Below are 25386 nucleotides of genomic sequence, written 5' to 3' on the forward strand. Positions count from 1 at the left end.
TGAGCCTAAAAGCACTGCATCGGGGCTGAAACCACTCCGCCGGGGCTGAAACCACTCCGCCAGGGCCAAAACCACTGAGTCGGGGCTGAAACCACTCCGCCGAGGCCAAAACCACTCGTCTGACCTTAAAACCACTCCGCCGAGCCTAAAAGCAGTGCGTCGGGGCTGAAACTACTGCGTCAGGCCCAATACAACTCCGCCAGGGCCAAAACCACTCCGTTGTTGCTGAAACAACTCCGCCAGGGCCAAAAAAACTATGCCAAGCCTAAAACCTCTCCGCCGGGGCGAAAACCACTCCGTCAGGGCTGAAACCACTCCGCCAAGCCGAAAACCACTGCGTCAGGTAGAAAACCACTCCGCCGAGCCTAAAAGCAGTGCGTCAGGGCTGAAACCACTCTGCCAAGCGTAAAACCACTCCACCGAGGCGAAAACCACTCCGTCGGGGCTGAAACCACTCCACCGAGGTGAAAACCACTCCGTCGGGGTTGAAACCACTCCGCCGAGGTGAAAAGCAGTGCGTCGGGGCTGAAACCCCTCCGCCGAGCCTAAAACCACTGCGTCGGGGCTGAAACCACTCCGCCGAGGAGAAAAGCAGTGCGTCAGGGCTGAAACCACTCTGCCAAGCCTAAAACCACTGCGCCGACATTAAAACCATTCCGCCAAGCCTAAAACCACTGCGCCGGGGCTGAAACCACTCCGCCGAGCCTAAAACCACTGCGTCGGGGCTGAAACCACTGTGCCAGGATCAAAACCACTCCGCCGGGGCAGAAACCATTCCATCGGGGCTGAAACCACTCCGCCAGGGCCAAAACCACTTGGCTGACCTTAAAACCACTCCATCAAGATTAAAACCATTCCGTCGGGGCTGAAACCACTCCGCCGAGCCTAAAACCACTCCGTCGGGGCTGAAATCACTCTGCCGAGCCTGAAACCACTGCGTCAGGCCTAAAACCACTCCGCCGAGCCTAAAACAACTCTGTCGGGGCCTAAACCACTCGTCTGACCTTAAAACCACTCCATCAAGCCTAAAAGCACTGCGTCGGGGCAGAAACTGCTCGGTCAGGCTGAAAACCACTCCGCCGAGCCTGAAACCACTGCGTCAGGGCAGAAGCCACTCCGTGGTTGCTGAAACCACTCCGCCGAGCCTAAAACCACTCCGTCGGGGCTGAAACCACTCCGTTGTTGCTGAAACCCCTCCGTCGGGGCTGAAACCACTGTGCTGGGGCGGAAACTGCTCCGTCAGGCTGTAAACCACTGCGTCAGGCCGAAAAGCACTCCACCAGGGCCAAAACCACTGCGTCGGGGCTGAAAGCGTTCCACCAGGGCTAAAACCACTCCGCCAGTGCTGAAACCGCTCCGTCGGGGCTGAAACCCCTCCGTGAAGCCGAAAAGCACTGTGTCGGGGCTGAAACCCCTCCGTGAAGCCGAAAAGCACTGTGTCGGGGTTGAATCCACTCCGCCAAGCTGAAAAGCACTGTGTTGGGGTTGAAACCCCTCCGTGAAGACGAAAAGCACTGTGTCGGGGTTGAAACCACTCCGCCAGGGCCAAAACCACTCGTCTGACCTTAAAACGACTCCACTGAGCCTAAAACCATTCCGTCAGGCCTGGAACCACTCCGCCGAGCCTAAAACCACTGCGTCGGGGCCGAAACCACTGAGTTGGGGCCGAAACCACTGAGTCGGGGCCGAAACCACTGAGTCGGGGCCGAAACCACTCGTCTGACCTTAAAACCACTCCGCCGAGCCTAAAAGCAGTGCGTCGGGGCTGAAACTACTGCGTCAGGCCCAATACAACTCCGCCAGGGCCAAAACCACTCCGTTGTTGCTGAAACAACTCCGCCAGGGCCAAAAAAACTATGCCAAGCCTAAAACCTCTCCGCCGGGGCGAAAACCACTCCGTCAGGGCTGAAACCACTCCGCCAAGCCGAAAACCACTGCGTCAGGTAGAAAACCACTCCGCCGAGCCTAAAAGCAGTGCGTCAGGGCTGAAACCACTCTGCCAAGCGTAAAACCACTCCACCGAGGCGAAAACCACTCCGTCGGGGCTGAAACCACTCCACCGAGGTGAAAACCACTCCGTCGGGGTTGAAACCACTCCGCCGAGGTGAAAAGCAGTGCGTCGGGGCTGAAACCCCTCCGCCGAGCCTAAAACCACTGCGTCGGGGCTGAAACCACTCCGCCGAGGAGAAAAGCAGTGCGTCAGGGCTGAAACCACTCTGCAAGCCTAAAACCACTGCGCCGACATTAAAACCATTCCACCAAGCCTAAAACCACTGCGCCGGGGCTGAAACCACTCCGCCGAGCCTAAAACCACTGCGTCGGGGCTGAAACCACTGTGCCAGGATCAAAACCACTCCGCCGGGGCAGAAACCATTCCATCGGGGCTGAAACCACTCCGCCAGGGCCAAAACCACTTGGCTGACCTTAAAACCACTCCATCAAGATTAAAACCATTCCGTCGGGGCTGAAACCACTCCGCCGAGCCTAAAACCACTCCGTCGGGGCTGAAATCACTCTGCCGAGCCTGAAACCACTGCGTCAGGCCTAAAACCACTCCGCCGAGCCTAAAACAACTCTGTCGGGGCCTAAACCACTCGTCTGACCTTAAAACCACTCCGCCGAGCCTAAAAGCACTGCGTCGGGGCAGAAACTGCTCGGTCAGGCTGAAAACCACTCCGCCGAGCCTGAAACCACTGCGTCAGGGCAGAAGCCACTCCGTGGTTGCTGAAACCACTCCGCCGAGCCTGAAACCACTCCGTCGGGGCTGAAACCACTCCGTTGTTGCTGAAACCCCTCCGTCGGGGCTGAAACCACTGTGCTGGGGCGGAAACTGCTCCGTCAGGCTGTAAACCACTGCGTCAGGCCGAAAAGCACTCCACCAGGGCCAAAACCACTGCGTCGGGGCTGAAAGCGTTCCACCCGGGCTAAAACCACTCTGCCAGTGCTGAAACCGCTCCGTCGGGGCTGAAACCCCTCGGTGAAGCCGAAAAGCACTGTGTCGGGGCTGAAACCCCTCCGTGAAGCCGAAAAGCACTGTGTCGGGGTTGAATCCACTCCGCCAAGCTGAAAAGCACTGTGTTGGGGTTGAAACCCCTCCGTGAAGACGAAAAGCACTGTGTCGGGGCTGAAACCACTCCGCCAGGGCCAAAACCACTCGTCTGACCTTAAAACGACTCCACTGAGCCTAAAACCATTCCGTCAGGACTGGAACCACTCCGCCGAGCCTAAAACCACTGCGTCGGGGCCGAAACCACTGAGTTGGGGCCGAAACCACTGAGTCGGGGCCGAAACCACTGAGTCGGGGCCGAAACCACTCGTCTGACCTTAAAACCACTCCGCCGAGCCTAAAAGCAGTGCGTCGGGGCTGAAACTACTGCGTCAGGCCCAATACAACTCCGCCAGGGCCAAAACCACTCCGTTGTTGCTGAAACAACTCCGCCAGGGCCAAAAAAACTATGCCAAGCCTAAAACCTCTCCGCCGGGGCGAAAACCACTCCGTCAGGGCTGAAACCACTCCGCCAAGCCGAAAACCACTGCGTCAGGTAGAAAACCACTCCGCCGAGCCTAAAAGCAGTGCGTCAGGGCTGAAACCACTCTGCCAAGCGTAAAACCACTCCACCGAGGCGAAAACCACTCCGTCGGGGCTGAAACCACTCCACCGAGGTGAAAACCACTCCGTCGGGGTTGAAACCACTCCGCCGAGGTGAAAAGCAGTGCGTCGGGGCTGAAACCCCTCCGCCGAGCCTAAAACCACTGCGTCGGGGCTGAAACCACTCCGCCGAGGAGAAAAGCAGTGCGTCAGGGCTGAAACCACTCTGCAAGCCTAAAACCACTGCGCCGACATTAAAACCATTCCACCAAGCCTAAAACCACTGCGCCGGGGCTGAAACCACTCCGCCGAGCCTAAAACCACTGCGTCGGGGCTGAAACCACTGTGCCAGGATCAAAACCACTCCGCCGGGGCAGAAACCATTCCATCGGGGCTGAAACCACTCCGCCAGGGCCAAAACCACTTGGCTGACCTTAAAACCACTCCATCAAGATTAAAACCATTCCGTCGGGGCTGAAACCACTCCGCCGAGCCTAAAACCACTCCGTCGGGGCTGAAATCACTCTGCCGAGCCTGAAACCACTGCGTCAGGCCTAAAACCACTCCGCCGAGCCTAAAACAACTCTGTCGGGGCCTAAACCACTCGTCTGACCTTAAAACCACTCCGCCGAGCCTAAAAGCACTGCGTCGGGGCAGAAACTGCTCGGTCAGGCTGAAAACCACTCCGCCGAGCCTGAAACCACTGCGTCAGGGCAGAAGCCACTCCGTGGTTGCTGAAACCACTCCGCCGAGCCTGAAACCACTCCGTCGGGGCTGAAACCACTCCGTTGTTGCTGAAACCCCTCCGTCGGGGCTGAAACCACTGTGCTGGGGCGGAAACTGCTCCGTCAGGCTGTAAACCACTGCGTCAGGCCGAAAAGCACTCCACCAGGGCCAAAACCACTGCGTCGGGGCTGAAAGCGTTCCACCCGGGCTAAAACCACTCTGCCAGTGCTGAAACCGCTCCGTCGGGGCTGAAACCCCTCGGTGAAGCCGAAAAGCACTGTGTTGGGGCTGAAACCCCTCCGTGAAGCCGAAAAGCACTCTGTCGGGGTTGAATCCACTCCGCCAAGCTGAAAAGCACTGTGTTGGGGTTGAAACCCCTCCGTGAAGACGAAAAGCACTGTGTCGGGGCTGAAACCACTCCGCCAGGGCCAAAACCACTCGTCTGACCTTAAAACGACTCCACTGAGCCTAAAACCATTCCGTCAGGACTGGAACCACTCCGCCGAGCCTAAAACCACTGCGTCGGGGCTGAAATCCCTCTGCCGAGCCTGAAACCACTGCGTCAGGGCTGAAACCACTCCGCCGAGCCTAAAACAACTCCGTGGGGCCAAAACCACTCCAGCAGTGCTGAAACCACTCCGCCGGGGCTGAAACCACTCCGCCGAGCCTAAAACCACTCTGTCAGGGCCAAAACCACTCCGCCAAGCCGAAAACCACTGCATCGAGGCTGAAACCACTCCGCCAAGCCAAAAAGCACTGTGTCGGGGCTGAAACCACTCCGCCGAGGCCAAAACCACTGCGTCGGGGCCGAAACCACTCCGCCAGGGCCAAAACCACTCCGCCGAGCCTAAAACCACTCCGCCGAGCCTAAAAGCACTCTGTCAGGGTTGAATCCACTCCGCCGAGCCTAAAAGCACTGTGTCGGGGCTGAAACCACTCCGCCAGGGCCAAAACCACTCGTCTGACCTTAAAACCACTGAGTCGGGGCCGAAACCACTGAGTCGGGGCCGAAACCACTGAGTCGGGGCCGAAACCACTGAGTCGGGGCCGAAACCACTCCGCCGAGCCTAAAAGCAGTGCGTCGGGGCTGAAACTACTGCATCAGGCCCAATACAACTCCGCCAGGGCCAAAACCACTCCGTTGTTGCTGAAACAACTCCGCCAGGGCCAAAAAAACTATGCCAAGCCTAAAACCTCTCCGCCGGGGCGAAAACCACTCCGTCAGGGCTGAAACCACTCCGCCAAGCCGAAAACCACTGCGTCAGGTAGAAAACCACTCCGCCGAGCCTAAAAGCAGTGCGTCAGGGCTGAAACCACTCTGCCAAGCGTAAAACCACTCCACCGAGGCGAAAACCACTCCGTCGGGGCTGAAACCACTCCACCGAGGTGAAAACCACTCCGTCGGGGTTGAAACCACTCCGCCGAGGTGAAAAGCAGTGCGTCGGGGCTGAAACCCCTCCGCCGAGCCTAAAACCACTGCGTCGGGGCTGAAACCACTCCGCCGAGGAGAAAAGCAGTGCGTCAGGGCTGAAACCACTCTGCAAGCCTAAAACCACTGCGCCGACATTAAAACCATTCCACCAAGCCTAAAACCACTGCGCCGGGGCTGAAACCACTCCGCCGAGCCTAAAACCACTGCGTCGGGGCTGAAACCACTGTGCCAGGATCAAAACCACTCCGCCGGGGCAGAAACCATTCCATCGGGGCTGAAACCACTCCGCCAGGGCCAAAACCACTTGGCTGACCTTAAAACCACTCCATCAAGATTAAAACCATTCCGTCGGGGCTGAAACCACTCCGCCGAGCCTAAAACCACTCCGTCGGGGCTGAAATCACTCTGCCGAGCCTGAAACCACTGCGTCAGGCCTAAAACCACTCCGCCGAGCCTAAAACAACTCTGTCGGGGCCTAAACCACTCGTCTGACCTTAAAACCACTCCATCAAGCCTAAAAGCACTGCGTCGGGGCAGAAACTGCTCGGTCAGGCTGAAAACCACTCCGCCGAGCCTGAAACCACTGCGTCAGGGCAGAAGCCACTCCGTGGTTGCTGAAACCACTCCGCCGAGCCTAAAACCACTCCGTGGTTGCTGAAACCACTCCGTTGTTGCTGAAACCCCTCCGTCGGGGCGGAAACCACTGTGCTGGGGCGGAAACTGCTCCGTCAGGCTGTAAACCACTGCGTCAGGCCGAAAAGCACTCCACCAGGGCCAAAACCACTGCGTCGGGGCTGAAAGCGTTCCACCAGGGCTAAAAACCCTCCTTTGACATTAAAACCACTACGCCAAGCCTAAAAGCACTGCGTCGGGGCTGAAACCACTCCGCCTAGCCTGAAACCACTGCGTCAGGCCTGAAACTACTCCGCCAGGGCCAAAACCACTGCGTCAGGCCTAAAACCACTCCGCCGAGCCTAAAACAACTCCGTCGGGGCCAAAACCACTCCACCAGTGCTGAAACCGCTCCGTCGGGGCTGAAACCCCTCTGTGAAGCCGAAAAGCACTCTGTCGGGGTTGAAACCACTCCGCGAAGCCGAAAAGCACTGTGTCGGGGCTGAAACCACTCCGCCAGGGCCAAAACCACTCGTCTGACCTTAAAACCACTCCGCCGAGCCTAAAACCACTCCGCCGAGCCTAAAATCACTCCGTCGGGGCTGAAACCACACCGCCAGGGCCAAAACCACTGCGTCAGGCCTAAAACCACTCCGCCGAGCCTAAAACAACTCCGTCAGGGACAAAACCACTCCAGCAGTGCTGAAACCACTGCGTCGGGGCTGAAACCACTCCGCCAAGCCTAAAAGCACTGTGTCGGGGCTGAAACCACTCCCCCGAGCCTAAAACAACTCCGTCGGGGCCAAAACCACTCCACCAGTGCTGAAACCGCTCCGTCGGGGCTGAAACCCCTGCGTGAAGCCGAAAAGCACTCTGTCGGGGTTGAAACCACTCCGCCAGGGCCAAAACCACTCGTCTGACCTTAAAACCACTCCGCCGAGCCTAAAAGCACTGACTCGGGGCCGAAACCACTGACTCGGGGCCGAAACCACTGACTCGGGGCCGAAACCACTGACTCGGGGCCGAAACCACTGAGTCGGGGCCGAAACCACTCGTCTGACCTTAAAACCACTCCGCCGAGCCTAAAAGCAGTGCGTCGGGGCTGAAACTACTGCGTCAGGCCCAATACAACTCCGCCAGGGCCAAAAAAACTATGCCAAGCCTAAAACCTCTCCGCCGGGGCGAAAACCACTCCGTCAGGGCTGAAACCACTCCGCCAAGCCGAAAACCACTGCGTCAGGTAGAAAACCACTCCGCCGAGCCTAAAAGCAGTGCGTCAGGGCTGAAACCACTCTGCCAAGCGTAAAACCACTCCACCGAGGCGAAAACCACTCCGTCGGGGCTGAAACCACTCCACCGAGGTGAAAACCACTCCGTCGGGGTTGAAACCACTCCGCCGAGGTGAAAAGCAGTGCGTCGGGGCTGAAACCCCTCTGCTGAGCCTAAAACCACTGCGTCGGGGCTGAAACCACTCCGCCGAGCCTAAAACAACTCCGTCAGGGCCAAAACCACTCCGCCAAGCCGAAAACCACTGCATCGAGGCTGAAACCACTCCGCCAAGCCGAAAAGCACTGTGTCGGGGCTGAAACCACTCCGCCGAGGCCAAAACCACTGCGTCGGGGCCGAAACCACTCCGCCAGGGCCAAAACCACTCCGCCGAGCCTAAAACCACTCCGCCGAGCCTAAAAGCACTCTGCCGGGGCTGAATCCACTCCGCCGAGCCTAAAAGCAGTGCGTCAGGGCTGAAACCACTCTGCCAAGCCTGAAACCACTCTGCCAAGCCTAAAACCACTGCGTCGGGGCGAAAACCACTGCGTTGGGGCTGAAACCACTCCGCCGAGCCTAAAAGCAGTGCGTCAGGGCTGAAACCACTCTGCCAAGCCTAAAACCACTGCGCCGACATTAAAACCATTCCGCCAAGCCTAAAACCACTGCGTTGGGGCTGAAACCACTCCGCCGAGCCTGAAACCACTGCGTCAGGCCTGAAATCACTCTGCCGAGCCTGAAACCACTGCGTCAGGCCTAAAACCACTCCGCCGAGCCTAAAACAACTCCGTCGGGGGCCAAAACCACTCGTCTGACCTTAAAACCACTCCATCAAGCCTAAAAGCACTGCGTCGGGGCAGAAACTGCTCGGTCAGGCTGAAAACCACTCCGCCGAGCCTGAAACCACTGCGTCAGGGCAGAAGCCACTCCGTCGTTGCTGAAACCACTCCGCCGAGCCTGAAACCACTCCGTCGGGGCTGAAACCACTCCGTGGTTGCTGAAACCACTCCGTTGTTGCTGAAACCCCTCCGTCGGGGCTGAAACCACTGTGCTGGGGCGGAAACTGCTCCGTCAGGCTGTAAACCACTGCGTCAGGCCGAAAAGCACTCCACCAGGGCCAAAACCACTGCGTCGGGGCTGAAAGCGTTCCACCCGGGCTAAAACCACTCCGCCAGTGCTGAAACCGCTCCGTCGGGGCTGAAACCCCTCCGTGAAGCCGAAAAGCACTGTGTCGGGGTTGAAACCACTCCGCGAAGCCGAAAAGCACTGTGTCGGGGCTGAAACCCCTCCGTGAAGCCGAAAAGCACTGTGTCGGGGTTGAATCCACTCCGCCAAGCTGAAAAGCACTGTGTTGGGGTTGAAACCCCTCCGTGAAGACGAAAAGCACTGTGTCGGGGTTGAAACCACTCCGCCAGGGCCAAAACCACTCGTCTGACCTTAAAACGACTCCACTGAGCCTAAAACCATTCCGTCAGGACTGGAACCACTCCGCCGAGCCTAAAACCACTGCGTCAGGGCTGAAACCACTCCGCCGAGCCTAAAACAACTCCGTCGGGGCCAAAACCACTCCAGCAGTGCTGAAACCACTCCGCCGGGGCTGAAACCACTCCGCCGAGCCTAAAACCACTCTGTCAGGGCCAAAACCACTCCGCCAAGCCGAAAACCACTGCATCGAGGCTGAAACCACTCCGCCAAGCCGAAAAGCACTGCGTCGGGGCCGAAAAGCACTGCGTCGGGGCCGAAAAGCACTGCGTCGGGGCCGAAAAGCACTGCGTCGGGGCCGAAAAGCACTGCGTCGGGGCCGGAAAGCACTGCGTCGGGGCCGGAAAGCACTGCGTCGGGGCCGAAACCACTGCGTCGGGGCCGAAACCACTGCGTCGGGGCCGAAACCACTGCGTCGGGGCCGAAACCACTGCGTCGGGGCCGAAACCACTCCGCCAGGGCCAAAACCACTCCGCCAGGGCCAAAACCACTCCGCCGAGCCTAAAACCACTCCGCCGAGCCTAAAAGCACTCTGTCAGGGTTGAATCCACTCCGCCGAGCCTAAAAGCACTGTGTCGGGGCTGAAACCACTCCGCCAGGGCCAAAACCACTCCGCCGAGCCTAAAACCACTCCGCCGAGCCTAAAAGCACTCTGTCAGGGTTGAATCCACTCCGCCGAGCCTAAAAGCACTGTGTCGGGGCTGAAACCACTCCGCCAGGGCCAAAACCACTCGTCTGACCTTAAAACCACTCCGCTGAGCCTAAAAGCACTGCATCGGGGCTGAAACCACTCCGCCGGGGCTGAAACCACTCCGCCAGGGCCAAAACCACTGAGTCGGGGCTGAAACCACTCCGCCGAGGCCAAAACCACTCGTCTGACCTTAAAACCACTCCGCCGAGCCTAAAAGCAGTGCGTCGGGGCTGAAACTACTGCGTCAGGCCCAATACAACTCCGCCAGGGCCAAAACCACTCCGTTGTTGCTGAAACAACTCCGCCAGGGCCAAAAAAACTATGCCAAGCCTAAAACCTCTCCGCCGGGGCGAAAACCACTCCGTCAGGGCTGAAACCACTCCGCCAAGCCGAAAACCACTGCGTCAGGTAGAAAACCACTCCGCCGAGCCTAAAAGCAGTGCGTCAGGGCTGAAACCACTCTGCCAAGCGTAAAACCACTCCACCGAGGCGAAAACCACTCCGTCGGGGCTGAAACCACTCCACCGAGGTGAAAACCACTCCGTCGGGGTTGAAACCACTCCGCCGAGGTGAAAAGCAGTGCGTCGGGGCTGAAACCCCTCCGCCGAGCCTAAAACCACTGCGTCGGGGCTGAAACCACTCCGCCGAGGAGAAAAGCAGTGCGTCAGGGCTGAAACCACTCTGCCAAGCCTAAAACCACTGCGCCGACATTAAAACCATTCCGCCAAGCCTAAAACCACTGCGCCGGGGCTGAAACCACTCCGCCGAGCCTAAAACCACTGCGTCGGGGCTGAAACCACTGTGCCAGGATCAAAACCACTCCGCCGGGGCAGAAACCATTCCATCGGGGCTGAAACCACTCCGCCAGGGCCAAAACCACTTGGCTGACCTTAAAACCACTCCATCAAGATTAAAACCATTCCGTCGGGGCTGAAACCACTCCGCCGAGCCTAAAACCACTCCGTCGGGGCTGAAATCACTCTGCCGAGCCTGAAACCACTGCGTCAGGCCTAAAACCACTCCGCCGAGCCTAAAACAACTCTGTCGGGGCCTAAACCACTCGTCTGACCTTAAAACCACTCCATCAAGCCTAAAAGCACTGCGTCGGGGCAGAAACTGCTCCGTCAGGCTGAAAACCACTCCGCCGAGCCTGAAACCACTGCGTCAGGGCAGAAGCCACTCCGTGGTTGCTGAAACCACTCCGCCGAGCCTAAAACCACTCCGTCGGGGCTGAAACCACTCCGTTGTTGCTGAAACCCCTCCGTCGGGGCGGAAACCACTGTGCTGGGGCGGAAACTGCTCCGTCAGGCTGTAAACCACTGCGTCAGGCCGAAAAGCACTCCACCAGGGCCAAAACCACTGCGTCGGGGCTGAAAGCGTTCCACCCGGGCTAAAACCACTCCGCCAGTGCTGAAACCGCTCCGTCGGGGCTGAAACCCCTCCGTGAAGCCGAAAAGCACTGTGTTGGGGCTGAAACCCCTCCGTGAAGCCGAAAAGCACTGTGTCGGGGTTGAAACCACTCCGCGAAGCCGAAAAGCACTGTGTCGGGGCTGAAACCCCTCCGTGAAGCCGAAAAGCACTGTGTCGGGGTTGAATCCACTCCGCCAAGCTGAAAAGCACTGTGTTGGGGTTGAAACCCCTCCGTGAAGACGAAAAGCACTGTGTCGGGGTTGAAACCACTCCGCCAGGGCCAAAACCACTCGTCTGACCTTAAAACGACTCCACTGAGCCTAAAACCATTCCGTCAGGACTGGAACCACTCCGCCGAGCCTAAAACCACTGCGTCGGGGCTGAAATCACTCTGCCGAGCCTGAAACCACTGCGTCAGGGCTGAAACCACTCCGCCGAGCCTAAAACAACTCCGTCGGGGCCAAAACCACTCCAGCAGTGCTGAAACCACTCCGCCGGGGCTGAAACCACTCTGCCGAGCCTAAAACCACTCCGTCAGGGCCAAAACCACTCCGCCGAGCCGAAAACCACTGCATCGAGGCTGAAACCACTCCGCCAAGCCGAAAAGCACTGTGTCGGGGCTGAAACCACTCCGCCGAGCCTAAAAGCAGTGCGTCGGGGCCGAAACCACTCCGCCAGGGCCAAAACCACTCCGCCGAGCCTAAAACCACTCCGCCGAGCCTAAAAGCACTCTGTCAGGGTTGAATCCACTCCGCCGAGCCTAAAAGCAGTGCGTCAGGGCTGAAACCACTCTGCCAAGCCTAAAACCACTGCGTTGGGGCTGAAACCACTCCGCCGAGGAGAAAAGCAGTGCGTCAGGGCTGAAACCACTCTGCAAGCCTAAAACCACTGCGCCGACATTAAAACCATTCCGCCAAGCCTAAAACCACTGCGCCGGGGCTGAAACCACTCCGCCGAGCCTAAAACCACTGCGTCGGGGCTGAAACCACTGTGCCAGGATCAAAACCACTCCGCCGGGGCAGAAACCATTCCATCGGGGCTGAAACCACTCCGCCAGGGCCAAAACCACTTGGCTGACCTTAAAACCACTCCATCAAGATTAAAACCATTCCGTCGGGGCTGAAACCACTCCACCGAGCCTAAAACCACTGCGTCGGGGCTGAAATCACTCTGCCGAGCCTGAAACCACTGCGTCAGGCCTAAAACCACTCCGCCGAGCCTAAAACAACTCTGTCGGGGCCTAAACCACTCGTCTGACCTTAAAACCACTCCATCAAGCCTAAAAGCACTGCGTCGGGGCAGAAACTGCTCCGTCAGGCTGAAAACCACTCCGCCGAGCCTGAAACCACTGCGTCAGGGCAGAAGCCACTCCGTGGTTGCTGAAACCACTCCGCCGAGCCTAAAACCACTCCGTGGTTGCTGAAACCACTCCGTTGTTGCTGAAACCCCTCCGTCGGGGCGGAAACCACTGTGCTGGGGCGGAAACTGCTCCGTCAGGCTGTAAACCACTGCGTCAGGCCGAAAAGCACTCCACCAGGGCCAAAACCACTGCGTCGGGGCTGAAAGCGTTCCACCAGGGCTAAAAACCCTCCTTTGACATTAAAACCACTACGCCAAGCCTAAAAGCACTGCGTCGGGGCTGAAACCACTCCGCCTAGCCTGAAACCACTGCGTCAGGCCTGAAACTACTCCGCCAGGGCCAAAACCACTGCGTCAGGCCTAAAACCACTCCGCCGAGCCTAAAACAACTCCGTCGGGGCCAAAACCACTCCACCAGTGCTGAAACCGCTCCGTCGGGGCTGAAACCCCTCTGTGAAGCCGAAAAGCACTCTGTCGGGGTTGAAACCACTCCGCGAAGCCGAAAAGCACTGTGTCGGGGCTGAAACCACTCCGCCAGGGCCAAAACCACTCGTCTGACCTTAAAACCACTCCGCCGAGCCTAAAACCACTCCGCCGAGCCTAAAATCACTCCGTCGGGGCTGAAACCACACCGCCAGGGCCAAAACCACTGCGTCAGGCCTAAAACCACTCCGCCGAGCCTAAAACAACTCCGTCAGGGACAAAACCACTCCAGCAGTGCTGAAACCACTGCGTCGGGGCTGAAACCACTCCGCCAAGCCTAAAAGCACTGTGTCGGGGCTGAAACCACTCCCCCGAGCCTAAAACAACTCCGTCGGGGCCAAAACCACTCCACCAGTGCTGAAACCGCTCCGTCGGGGCTGAAACCCCTGCGTGAAGCCGAAAAGCACTCTGTCGGGGTTGAAACCACTCCGCCAGGGCCAAAACCACTCGTCTGACCTTAAAACCACTCCGCCGAGCCTAAAAGCACTGACTCGGGGCCGAAACCACTGAGTCGGGGCCGAAACCACTGACTCGGGGCCGAAACCACTGACTCGGGGCCGAAACCACTGAGTCGGGGCCGAAACCACTCGTCTGACCTTAAAACCACTCCGCCGAGCCTAAAAGCAGTGCGTCGGGGCTGAAACTACTGCGTCAGGCCCAATACAACTCCGCCAGGGCCAAAAAAACTATGCCAAGCCTAAAACCTCTCCGCCGGGGCGAAAACCACTCCGTCAGGGCTGAAACCACTCCGCCAAGCCGAAAACCACTGCGTCAGGTAGAAAACCACTCCGCCGAGCCTAAAAGCAGTGCGTCAGGGCTGAAACCACTCTGCCAAGCGTAAAACCACTCCACCGAGGCGAAAACCACTCCGTCGGGGCTGAAACCACTCCACCGAGGTGAAAACCACTCCGTCGGGGTTGAAACCACTCCGCCGAGGTGAAAAGCAGTGCGTCGGGGCTGAAACCCCTCTGCTGAGCCTAAAACCACTGCGTCGGGGCTGAAACCACTCCGCCGAGCCTAAAACAACTCCGTCAGGGCCAAAACCACTCCGCCAAGCCGAAAACCACTGCATCGAGGCTGAAACCACTCCGCCAAGCCGAAAAGCACTGTGTCGGGGCTGAAACCACTCCGCCGAGGCCAAAACCACTGCGTCGGGGCCGAAACCACTCCGCCAGGGCCAAAACCACTCCGCCGAGCCTAAAACCACTCCGCCGAGCCTAAAAGCACTCTGCCGGGGCTGAATCCACTCCGCCGAGCCTAAAAGCAGTGCGTCAGGGCTGAAACCACTCTGCCAAGCCTGAAACCACTCTGCCAAGCCTAAAACCACTGCGTCGGGGCGAAAACCACTGCGTTGGGGCTGAAACCACTCCGCCGAGCCTAAAAGCAGTGCGTCAGGGCTGAAACCACTCTGCCAAGCCTAAAACCACTGCGCCGACATTAAAACCATTCCGCCAAGCCTAAAACCACTGCGTTGGGGCTGAAACCACTCCGCCGAGCCTGAAACCACTGCGTCAGGCCTGAAATCACTCTGCCGAGCCTGAAACCACTGCGTCAGGCCTAAAACCACTCCGCCGAGCCTAAAACAACTCCGTCGGGGGCCAAAACCACTCGTCTGACCTTAAAACCACTCCATCAAGCCTAAAAGCACTGCGTCGGGGCAGAAACTGCTCGGTCAGGCTGAAAACCACTCCGCCGAGCCTGAAACCACTGCGTCAGGGCAGAAGCCACTCCGTCGTTGCTGAAACCACTCCGCCGAGCCTGAAACCACTCCGTCGGGGCTGAAACCACTCCGTGGTTGCTGAAACCACTCCGTTGTTGCTGAAACCCCTCCGTCGGGGCTGAAACCACTGTGCTGGGGCGGAAACTGCTCCGTCAGGCTGTAAACCACTGCGTCAGGCCGAAAAGCACTCCACCAGGGCCAAAACCACTGCGTCGGGGCTGAAAGCGTTCCACCCGGGCTAAAACCACTCCGCCAGTGCTGAAACCGCTCCGTCGGGGCTGAAACCCCTCCGTGAAGCCGAAAAGCACTGTGTTGGGGCTGAAACCCCTCCGTGAAGCCGAAAAGCACTGTGTCGGGGTTGAAACCACTCCGCGAAGCCGAAAAGCACTGTGTCGGGGCTGAAACCCCTCCGTGAAGCCGAAAAGCACTGTGTCGGGGTTGAATCCACTCCGCCAAGCTGAAAAGCACTGTGTTGGGGTTGAAACCCCTCCGTGAAGACGAAAAGCACTGTGTCGGGGTTGAAACCACTCCGCCAGGGCCAAAACCACTCGTCTGACCTTAAAACGACTCCACTGAGCCTAAAACCATTCCGTCAGGACTGGAACCACTCCGCCGAGCCTAAAACCACTGCGTCAGGGCTGAAACCACTCCGCCGAGCCTAAAACAACTCCGTCGGGGCCAAAACCACTCCAGCAGTGCTGAAACCACTCCGCCGGGGCTGAAACCACTCCGCCGAGCCTAAAACCACTCTGTCAGGGCCAAAACCACTCCGCCAAGCCGAAAACCACTGCATCGAGGCTGAAACCACTCCGCCAAGCCGAAAAGCACTGCGTCGGGGCCGAAAAGCACTGCGTCGGGGCCGAAAAGCACTGCGTCGGGGCCGAAAAGCACTGCGTCGGGGCCGAAAAGCACTGCGTCGGGGCCGAAAAGCACTGCGTCGGGGCCGAAACCACTGCGTCGGGGCCGAAACCACTGCGTCGGGGCCGAAACCACTGCGTCGGGGCCGAAACCACTGCGTCGGGGCCGAAACCACTCCGCCAGGGCCAAAACCACTCCGCCAGGGCCAAAACCACTCCGCCGAGCCTAAAACCACTCCGCCGAGCCTAAAAGCACTCTGTCAGGGTTGAATCCACTCCGCCGAGCCTAAAAGCACTGTGTCGGGGCTGAAACCACTCCGCCAGGGCCAAAACCACTCCGCCGAGCCTAAAACCACTCCGCCGAGCCTAAAAGCACTCTGTCAGGGTTGAATCCACTCCGCCGAGCCTAAAAGCACTGTGTCGGGGCTGAAACCACTCCGCCAGGGCCAAAACCACTCGTCTGACCTTAAAACCACTCCGCTGAGCCTAAAAGCACTGCATCGGGGCTGAAACCACTCCGCCGGGGCTGAAACCACTCCGCCAGGGCCAAAACCACTGAGTCGGGGCTGAAACCACTCCGCCGAGGCCAAAACCACTCGTCTGACCTTAAAACCACTCCGCCGAGCCTAAAAGCAGTGCGTCGGGGCTGAAACTACTGCGTCAGGCCCAATACAACTCCGCCAGGGCCAAAACCACTCCGTTGTTGCTGAAACAACTCCGCCAGGGCCAAAAAAACTATGCCAAGCCTAAAACCTCTCCGCCGGGGCGAAAACCACTCCGTCAGGGCTGAAACCACTCCGCCAAGCCGAAAACCACTGCGTCAGGTAGAAAACCACTCCGCCGAGCCTAAAAGCAGTGCGTCAGGGCTGAAACCACTCTGCCAAGCGTAAAACCACTCCACCGAGGCGAAAACCACTCCGTCGGGGCTGAAACCACTCCACCGAGGTGAAAACCACTCCGTCGGGGTTGAAACCACTCCGCCGAGGTGAAAAGCAGTGCGTCGGGGCTGAAACCCCTCCGCCGAGCCTAAAACCACTGCGTCGGGGCTGAAACCACTCCGCCGAGGAGAAAAGCAGTGCGTCAGGGCTGAAACCACTCTGCCAAGCCTAAAACCACTGCGCCGACATTAAAACCATTCCGCCAAGCCTAAAACCACTGCGCCGGGGCTGAAACCACTCCGCCGAGCCTAAAACCACTGCGTCGGGGCTGAAACCACTGTGCCAGGATCAAAACCACTCCGCCGGGGCAGAAACCATTCCATCGGGGCTGAAACCACTCCGCCAGGGCCAAAACCACTTGGCTGACCTTAAAACCACTCCATCAAGATTAAAACCATTCCGTCGGGGCTGAAACCACTCCGCCGAGCCTAAAACCACTCCGTCGGGGCTGAAATCACTCTGCCGAGCCTGAAACCACTGCGTCAGGCCTAAAACCACTCCGCCGAGCCTAAAACAACTCTGTCGGGGCCTAAACCACTCGTCTGACCTTAAAACCACTCCATCAAGCCTAAAAGCACTGCGTCGGGGCAGAAACTGCTCCGTCAGGCTGAAAACCACTCCGCCGAGCCTGAAACCACTGCGTCAGGGCAGAAGCCACTCCGTGGTTGCTGAAACCACTCCGCCGAGCCTAAAACCACTCCGTCGGGGCTGAAACCACTCCGTTGTTGCTGAAACCCCTCCGTCGGGGCTGAAACCACTGTGCTGGGGCGGAAACTGCTCCGTCAGGCTGTAAACCACTGCGTCAGGCCGAAAAGCACTCCACCAGGGCCAAAACCACTGCGTCGGGGCTGAAAGCGTTCCACCAGGGCTAAAACCACTCCGCCAGTGCTGAAACCGCTCCGTCGGGGCTGAAACCCCTCCGTGAAGCCGAAAAGCACTGTGTCGGGGCTGAAACCCCTCCGTGAAGCCGAAAAGCACTGTGTCGGGGTTGAATCCACTCCGCCAAGCTGAAAAGCACTGTGTTGGGGTTGAAACCCCTCCGTGAAGACGAAAAGCACTGTGTCGGGGTTGAAACCACTCCGCCAGGGCCAAAACCACTCGTCTGACCTTAAAACGACTCCACTGAGCCTAAAACCATTCCGTCAGGACTGGAACCACTCCGCCGAGCCTAAAACCACTGCGTCGGGGCCGAAACCACTGAGTCGGGGCCGAAACCACTGAGTCGGGGCCGAAACCACTGAGTCGGGGCCGAAACCACTCGTCTGACCTTAAAACCACTCCGCCGAGCCTAAAAGCAGTGCGTCGGGGCTGAAACTACTGCGTCAGGCCCAATACAACTCCGCCAGGGCCAAAACCACTCCGTTGTTGCTGAAACAACTCCGCCAGGGCCAAAAAAACTATGCCAAGCCTAAAACCTCTCCGCCGGGGCGAAAACCACTCCGTCAGGGCTGAAACCACTCCGCCAAGCCGAAAACCACTGCGTCAGGTAGAAAACCACTCCGCCGAGCCTAAAAGCAGTGCGTCAGGGCTGAAACCACTCTGCCAAGCGTAAAACCACTCCACCGAGGCGAAAACCACTCCGTCGGGGCTGAAACCACTCCACCGAGGTGAAAACCACTCCGTCGGGGTTGAAACCACTCCGCCGAGGTGAAAAGCAGTGCGTCGGGGCTGAAACCCCTCCGCCGAGCCTAAAACCACTGCGTCGGGGCTGAAACCACTCCGCCGAGGAGAAAAGCAGTGCGTCAGGGCTGAAACCACTCTGCAAGCCTAAAACCACTGCGCCGACATTAAAACCATTCCACCAAGCCTAAAACCACTGCGCCGGGGCTGAAACCACTCCGCCGAGCCTAAAACCACTGCGTCGGGGCTGAAACCACTGTGCCAGGATCAAAACCACTCCGCCGGGGCAGAAACCATTCCATCGGGGCTGAAACCACTCCGCCAGGGCCAAAACCACTTGGCTGACCTTAAAACCACTCCATCAAGATTAAAACCATTCCGTCGGGGCTGAAACCACTCCGCCGAGCCTAAAACCACTGCGTCGGGGCTGAAATCACTCTGCCGAGCCTGAAACCACTGCGTCAGGCCTAAAACCACTCCGCCGAGCCTAAAACAACTCTGTCGGGGCCTAAACCACTCGTCTGACCTTAAAACCACTCCATCAAGCCTAAAAGCACTGCGTCGGGGCAGAAACTGCTCCGTCAGGCTGAAAACCACTCCGCCGAGCCTGAAACCACTGCGTCAGGGCAGAAGCCACTCCGTCGTTGCTGAAACCACTCCGCCGAGCCTGAAACCACTCCGTCGGGGCTGAAACCACTCCGTGGTTGCTGAAACCACTCCGTTGTTGCTGAAACCCCTCCGTCGGGGCTGAAACCACTGTGCTGGGGCGGAAACTGCTCCGTCAGGCTGTAAACCACTGCGTCAGGCCGAAAAGCACTCCACCAGGGCCAAAACCACTGCGTCGGGGCTGAAAGCGTTCCACCCGGGCTAAAACCACTCCGCCAGTGCTGAAACCGCTCCGTCGGGGCTGAAACCCCTCCGTGAAGCCGAAAAGCACTGTGTTGGGGCTGAAACCCCTCCGTGAAGCCGAAAAGCACTGTGTCGGGGTTGAAACCACTCCGCGAAGCCGAAAAGCACTGTGTCGGGGCTGAAACCCCTCCGTGAAGCCGAAAAGCACTGTGTCGGGGTTGAATCCACTCCGCCAAGCTGAAAAGCACTGTGTTGGGGTTGAAACCCCTCCGTGAAGACGAAAAGCACTGTGTCGGGGTTGAAACCACTCCGCCAGGGCCAAAACCACTCGTCTGACCTTAAAACGACTCCACTGAGCCTAAAACCATTCCGTCAGGACTGGAACCACTCCGCCGAGCCTAAAACCACTGCGTCAGGGCTGAAACCACTCCGCCGAGCCTAAAACAACTCCGTCGGGGCCAAAACCACTCCAGCAGTGCTGGAACCACTCCGCCGGGGCTGAAACCACTCCGCCGAGCCTAAAACCACTCTGTCAGGGCCAAAACCACTCCGCCAAGCCGAAAACCACTGCATCGAGGCTGAAACCACTCCGCCAAGCCGAAAAGCACTGCGTCGGGGCCGAAAAGCACTGCGTCGGGGCCGAAAAGCACTGCGTCGGGGCCGAAAAGCACTGCGTCGGGGCCGAAAAGCACTGCGTCGGGGCCGAAAAGCACTGCGTCGGGGCCGAAACCACTGCGTCGGGGCCGAAACCACTCCGCCAGGGCCAAAACCACTCCGCCGAGCCTAAAACCACTCCGCCGAGCCTAAAAGCACTCTGTCAGGGTTGAATCCACTCCGCCGAGCCTAAAAGCACTGTGTCGGGGCTGAAACCACTCCGCCAGGGCCAAAACCACTCCGCCGAGCCTAAAACCACTCCGCCGAGCCTAAAAGCACTCTGTCAGGGTTGAATCCACTCCGCCGAGCCTAAAAGCACTGTGTCGGGGCTGAAACCACTCCGCCAGGGCCAAAACCACTCGTCTGACCTTAAAACCACTCCGCTGAGCCTAAAAGCACTGCATCGGGGCTGAAACCACTCCGCCGGGGCTGAAACCACTCCGCCAGGGCCAAAACCACTGAGTCGGGGCTGAAACCACTCCGCCGAGGCCAAAACCACTCGTCTGACCTTAAAACCACTCCGCCGAGCCTAAAAGCAGTGCGTCGGGGCTGAAACTACTGCGTCAGGCCCAATACAACTCCGCCAGGGCCAAAACCACTCCGTTGTTGCTGAAACAACTCCGCCAGGGCCAAAAAAACTATGCCAAGCCTAAAACCTCTCCGCCGGGGCGAAAACCACTCCGTCAGGGCTGAAACCACTCCGCCAAGCCGAAAACCACTGCGTCAGGTAGAAAACCACTCCGCCGAGCCTAAAAGCAGTGCGTCAGGGCTGAAACCACTCTGCCAAGCGTAAAACCACTCCACCGAGGCGAAAACCACTCCGTCGGGGCTGAAACCACTCCACCGAGGTGAAAACCACTCCGTCGGGGTTGAAACCACTCCGCCGAGGTGAAAAGCAGTGCGTCGGGGCTGAAACCCCTCCGCCGAGCCTAAAACCACTGCGTCGGGGCTGAAACCACTCCGCCGAGGAGAAAAGCAGTGCGTCAGGGCTGAAACCACTCTGCCAAGCCTAAAACCACTGCGCCGACATTAAAACCATTCCGCCAAGCCTAAAACCACTGCGCCGGGGCTGAAACCACTCCGCCGAGCCTAAAACCACTGCGTCGGGGCTGAAACCACTGTGCCAGGATCAAAACCACTCCGCCGGGGCAGAAACCATTCCATCGGGGCTGAAACCACTCCGCCAGGGCCAAAACCACTTGGCTGACCTTAAAACCACTCCATCAAGATTAAAACCATTCCGTCGGGGCTGAAACCACTCCGCCGAGCCTAAAACCACTCCGTCGGGGCTGAAATCACTCTGCCGAGCCTGAAACCACTGCGTCAGGCCTAAAACCACTCCGCCGAGCCTAAAACAACTCTGTCGGGGCCTAAACCACTCGTCTGACCTTAAAACCACTCCGCCGAGCCTAAAAGCACTGCGTCGGGGCAGAAACTGCTCGGTCAGGCTGAAAACCACTCCGCCGAGCCTGAAACCACTGCGTCAGGGCAGAAGCCACTCCGTGGTTGCTGAAACCACTCCGCCGAGCCTAAAACCACTCCGTCGGGGCTGAAACCACTCCGTTGTTGCTGAAACCCCTCCGTCGGGGCTGAAACCACTGTGCTGGGGCGGAAACTGCTCCGTCAGGCTGTAAACCACTGCGTCAGGCCGAAAAGCACTCCACCAGGGCCAAAACCACTGCGTCGGGGCTGAAAGCGTTCCACCAGGGCTAAAACCACTCCGCCAGTGCTGAAACCGCTCCGTCGGGGCTGAAACCCCTCCGTGAAGCCGAAAAGCACTGTGTCGGGGCTGAAACCCCTCCGTGAAGCCGAAAAGCACTGTGTCGGGGTTGAATCCACTCCGCCAAGCTGAAAAGCACTGTGTTGGGGTTGAAACCCCTCCGTGAAGACGAAAAGCACTGTGTCGGGGTTGAAACCACTCCGCCAGGGCCAAAACCACTCGTCTGACCTTAAAACGACTCCACTGAGCCTAAAACCATTCCGTCAGGCCTGGAACCACTCCGCCGAGCCTAAAACCACTGCGTCGGGGCCGAAACCACTGAGTTGGGGCCGAAACCACTGAGTCGGGGCCGAAACCACTGAGTCGGGGCCGAAACCACTCGTCTGACCTTAAAACCACTCCGCCGAGCCTAAAAGCAGTGCGTCGGGGCTGAAACTACTGCGTCAGGCCCAATACAACTCCGCCAGGGCCAAAACCACTCCGTTGTTGCTGAAACAACTCCGCCAGGGCCAAAAAAACTATGCCAAGCCTAAAACCTCTCCGCCGGGGCGAAAACCACTCCGTCAGGGCTGAAACCACTCCGCCAAGCCGAAAACCACTGCGTCAGGTAGAAAACCACTCCGCCGAGCCTAAAAGCAGTGCGTCAGGGCTGAAACCACTCTGCCAAGCGTAAAACCACTCCACCGAGGCGAAAACCACTCCGTCGGGGCTGAAACCACTCCACCGAGGTGAAAACCACTCCGTCGGGGTTGAAACCACTCCGCCGAGGTGAAAAGCAGTGCGTCGGGGCTGAAACCCCTCCGCCGAGCCTAAAACCACTGCGTCGGGGCTGAAACCACTCCGCCGAGGAGAAAAGCAGTGCGTCAGGGCTGAAACCACTCTGCAAGCCTAAAACCACTGCGCCGACATTAAAACCATTCCACCAAGCCTAAAACCACTGCGCCGGGGCTGAAACCACTCCGCCGAGCCTAAAACCACTGCGTCGGGGCTGAAACCACTGTGCCAGGATCAAAACCACTCCGCCGGGGCAGAAACCATTCCATCGGGGCTGAAACCACTCCGCCAGGGCCAAAACCACTTGGCTGACCTTAAAACCACTCCATCAAGATTAAAACCATTCCGTCGGGGCTGAAACCACTCCGCCGAGCCTAAAACCACTCCGTCGGGGCTGAAATCACTCTGCCGAGCCTGAAACCACTGCGTCAGGCCTAAAACCACTCCGCCGAGCCTAAAACAACTCTGTCGGGGCCTAAACCACTCGTCTGACCTTAAAACCACTCCGCCGAGCCTAAAAGCACTGCGTCGGGGCAGAAACTGCTCGGTCAGGCTGAAAACCACTCCGCCGAGCCTGAAACCACTGCGTCAGGGCAGAAGCCACTCCGTGGTTGCTGAAACCACTCCGCCGAGCCTAAAACCACTCCGTGGTTGCTGAAACCACTCCGTTGTTGCTGAAACCCCTCCGTCGGGGCTGAAACCACTGTGCTGGGGCGGAAACTGCTCCGTCAGGCTGTAAACCACTGCGTCAGGCCGAAAAGCACTCCACCAGGGCCAAAAGCACTGCGTCGGGGCTGAAAGCGTTCCACCCGGGCTAAAACCACTCTGCCAGTGCTGAAACCGCTCCGTCGGGGCTGAAACCCCTCGGTGAAGCCGAAAAGCACTGTGTTGGGGCTGAAACCCCTCCGTGAAGCCGAAAAGCACTCTGTCGGGGTTGAATCCACTCCGCCAAGCTGAAAAGCACTGTGTTGGGGTTGAAACCCCTCCGTGAAGACGAAAAGCACTGTGTCGGGGCTGAAACCACTCCGCCAGGGCCAAAACCACTCGTCTGACCTTAAAACGACTCCACTGAGCCTAAAACCATTCCGTCAGGACTGGAACCACTCCGCCGAGCCTAAAACCACTGCGTCGGGGCTGAAATCCCTCTGCCGAGCCTGAAACCACTGCGTCAGGGCTGAAACCACTCCGCCGAGCCTAAAACAACTCCGTGGGGCCAAAACCACTCCAGCAGTGCTGAAACCACTCCGCCGGGGCTGAAACCACTCCGCCGAGCCTAAAACCACTCTGTCAGGGCCAAAACCACTCCGCCAAGCCGAAAACCACTGCATCGAGGCTGAAACCACTCCGCCAAGCCAAAAAGCACTGTGTCGGGGCTGAAACCACTCCGCCGAGGCCAAAACCACTGCGTCGGGGCCGAAACCACTCCGCCAGGGCCAAAACCACTCCGCCGAGCCTAAAAGCACTCCGCCGAGCCTAAAAGCACTCTGTCAGGGTTGAATCCACTCCGCCGAGCCTAAAAGCACTGTGTCGGGGCTGAAACCACTCCGCCAGGGCCAAAACCACTCGTCTGACCTTAAAACCACTGAGTCGGGGCCGAAACCACTGAGTCGGGGCCGAAACCACTGAGTCGGGGCCGAAACCACTGAGTCGGGGCCGAAACCACTCCGCCGAGCCTAAAAGCAGTGCGTCGGGGCTGAAACTACTGCATCAGGCCCAATACAACTCCGCCAGGGCCAAAACCACTCCGTTGTTGCTGAAACAACTCCGCCAGGGCCAAAAAAACTATGCCAAGCCTAAAACCTCTCCGCCGGGGCGAAAACCACTCCGTCAGGGCTGAAACCACTCCGCCAAGCCGAAAACCACTGCGTCAGGTAGAAAACCACTCCGCCGAGCCTAAAAGCAGTGCGTCAGGGCTGAAACCACTCTGCCAAGCGTAAAACCACTCCACCGAGGCGAAAACCACTCCGTCGGGGCTGAAACCACTCCACCGAGGTGAAAACCACTCCGTCGGGGTTGAAACCACTCCGCCGAGGTGAAAAGCAGTGCGTCGGGGCTGAAACCCCTCCGCCGAGCCTAAAACCACTGCGTCGGGGCTGAAACCACTCCGCCGAGGAGAAAAGCAGTGCGTCAGGGCTGAAACCACTCTGCAAGCCTAAAACCACTGCGCCGACATTAAAACCATTCCGCCAAGCCTAAAACCACTGCGCCGGGGCTGAAACCACTCCGCCGAGCCTAAAACCACTGCGTCGGGGCTGAAACCACTGTGCCAGGATCAAAACCACTCCGCCGGGGCAGAAACCATTCCATCGGGGCTGAAACCACTCCGCCAGGGCCAAAACCACTTGGCTGACCTTAAAACCACTCCATCAAGATTAAAACCATTCCGTCGGGGCTGAAACCACTCCACCGAGCCTAAAACCACTGCGTCGGGGCTGAAATCACTCTGCCGAGCCTGAAACCACTGCGTCAGGCCTAAAACCACTCCGCCGAGCCTAAAACAACTCTGTCGGGGCCTAAACCACTCGTCTGACCTTAAAACCACTCCATCAAGCCTAAAAGCACTGCGTCGGGGCAGAAACTGCTCGGTCAGGCTGAAAACCACTCCGCCGAGCCTGAAACCACTGCGTCAGGGCAGAAGCCACTCCGTGGTTGCTGAAACCACTCCGCCGAGCCTAAAACCACTCCGTGGTTGCTGAAACCACTCCGTTGTTGCTGAAACCCCTCCGTCGGGGCGGAAACCACTGTGCTGGGGCGGAAACTGCTCCGTCAGGCTGTAAACCACTGCGTCAGGCCGAAAAGCACTCCACCAGGGCCAAAACCACTGCGTCGGGGCTGAAAGCGTTCCACCAGGGCTAAAAACCCTCCTTTGACATTAAAACCACTACGCCAAGCCTAAAAGCACTGCGTCGGGGCTGAAACCACTCCGCCTAGCCTGAAACCACTGCGTCAGGCCTGAAACTACTCCGCCAGGGCCAAAACCACTGCGTCAGGCCTAAAACCACTCCGCCGAGCCTAAAACAACTCCGTCGGGGCCAAAACCACTCCACCAGTGCTGAAACCGCTCCGTCGGGGCTGAAACCCCTCTGTGAAGCCGAAAAGCACTGTGTCGGGGCTGAAACCACTCCGCCAGGGCCAAAACCACTCGTCTGACCTTAAAACCACTCCGCCGAGCCTAAAATCACTCCGTCGGGGCTGAAACCACAC

Source organism: Struthio camelus, chromosome 5 (genome assembly GCF_040807025.1).
Source record: "Struthio camelus isolate bStrCam1 chromosome 5, bStrCam1.hap1, whole genome shotgun sequence".
Lineage (NCBI taxonomy): Eukaryota > Metazoa > Chordata > Aves > Struthioniformes > Struthionidae > Struthio > Struthio camelus.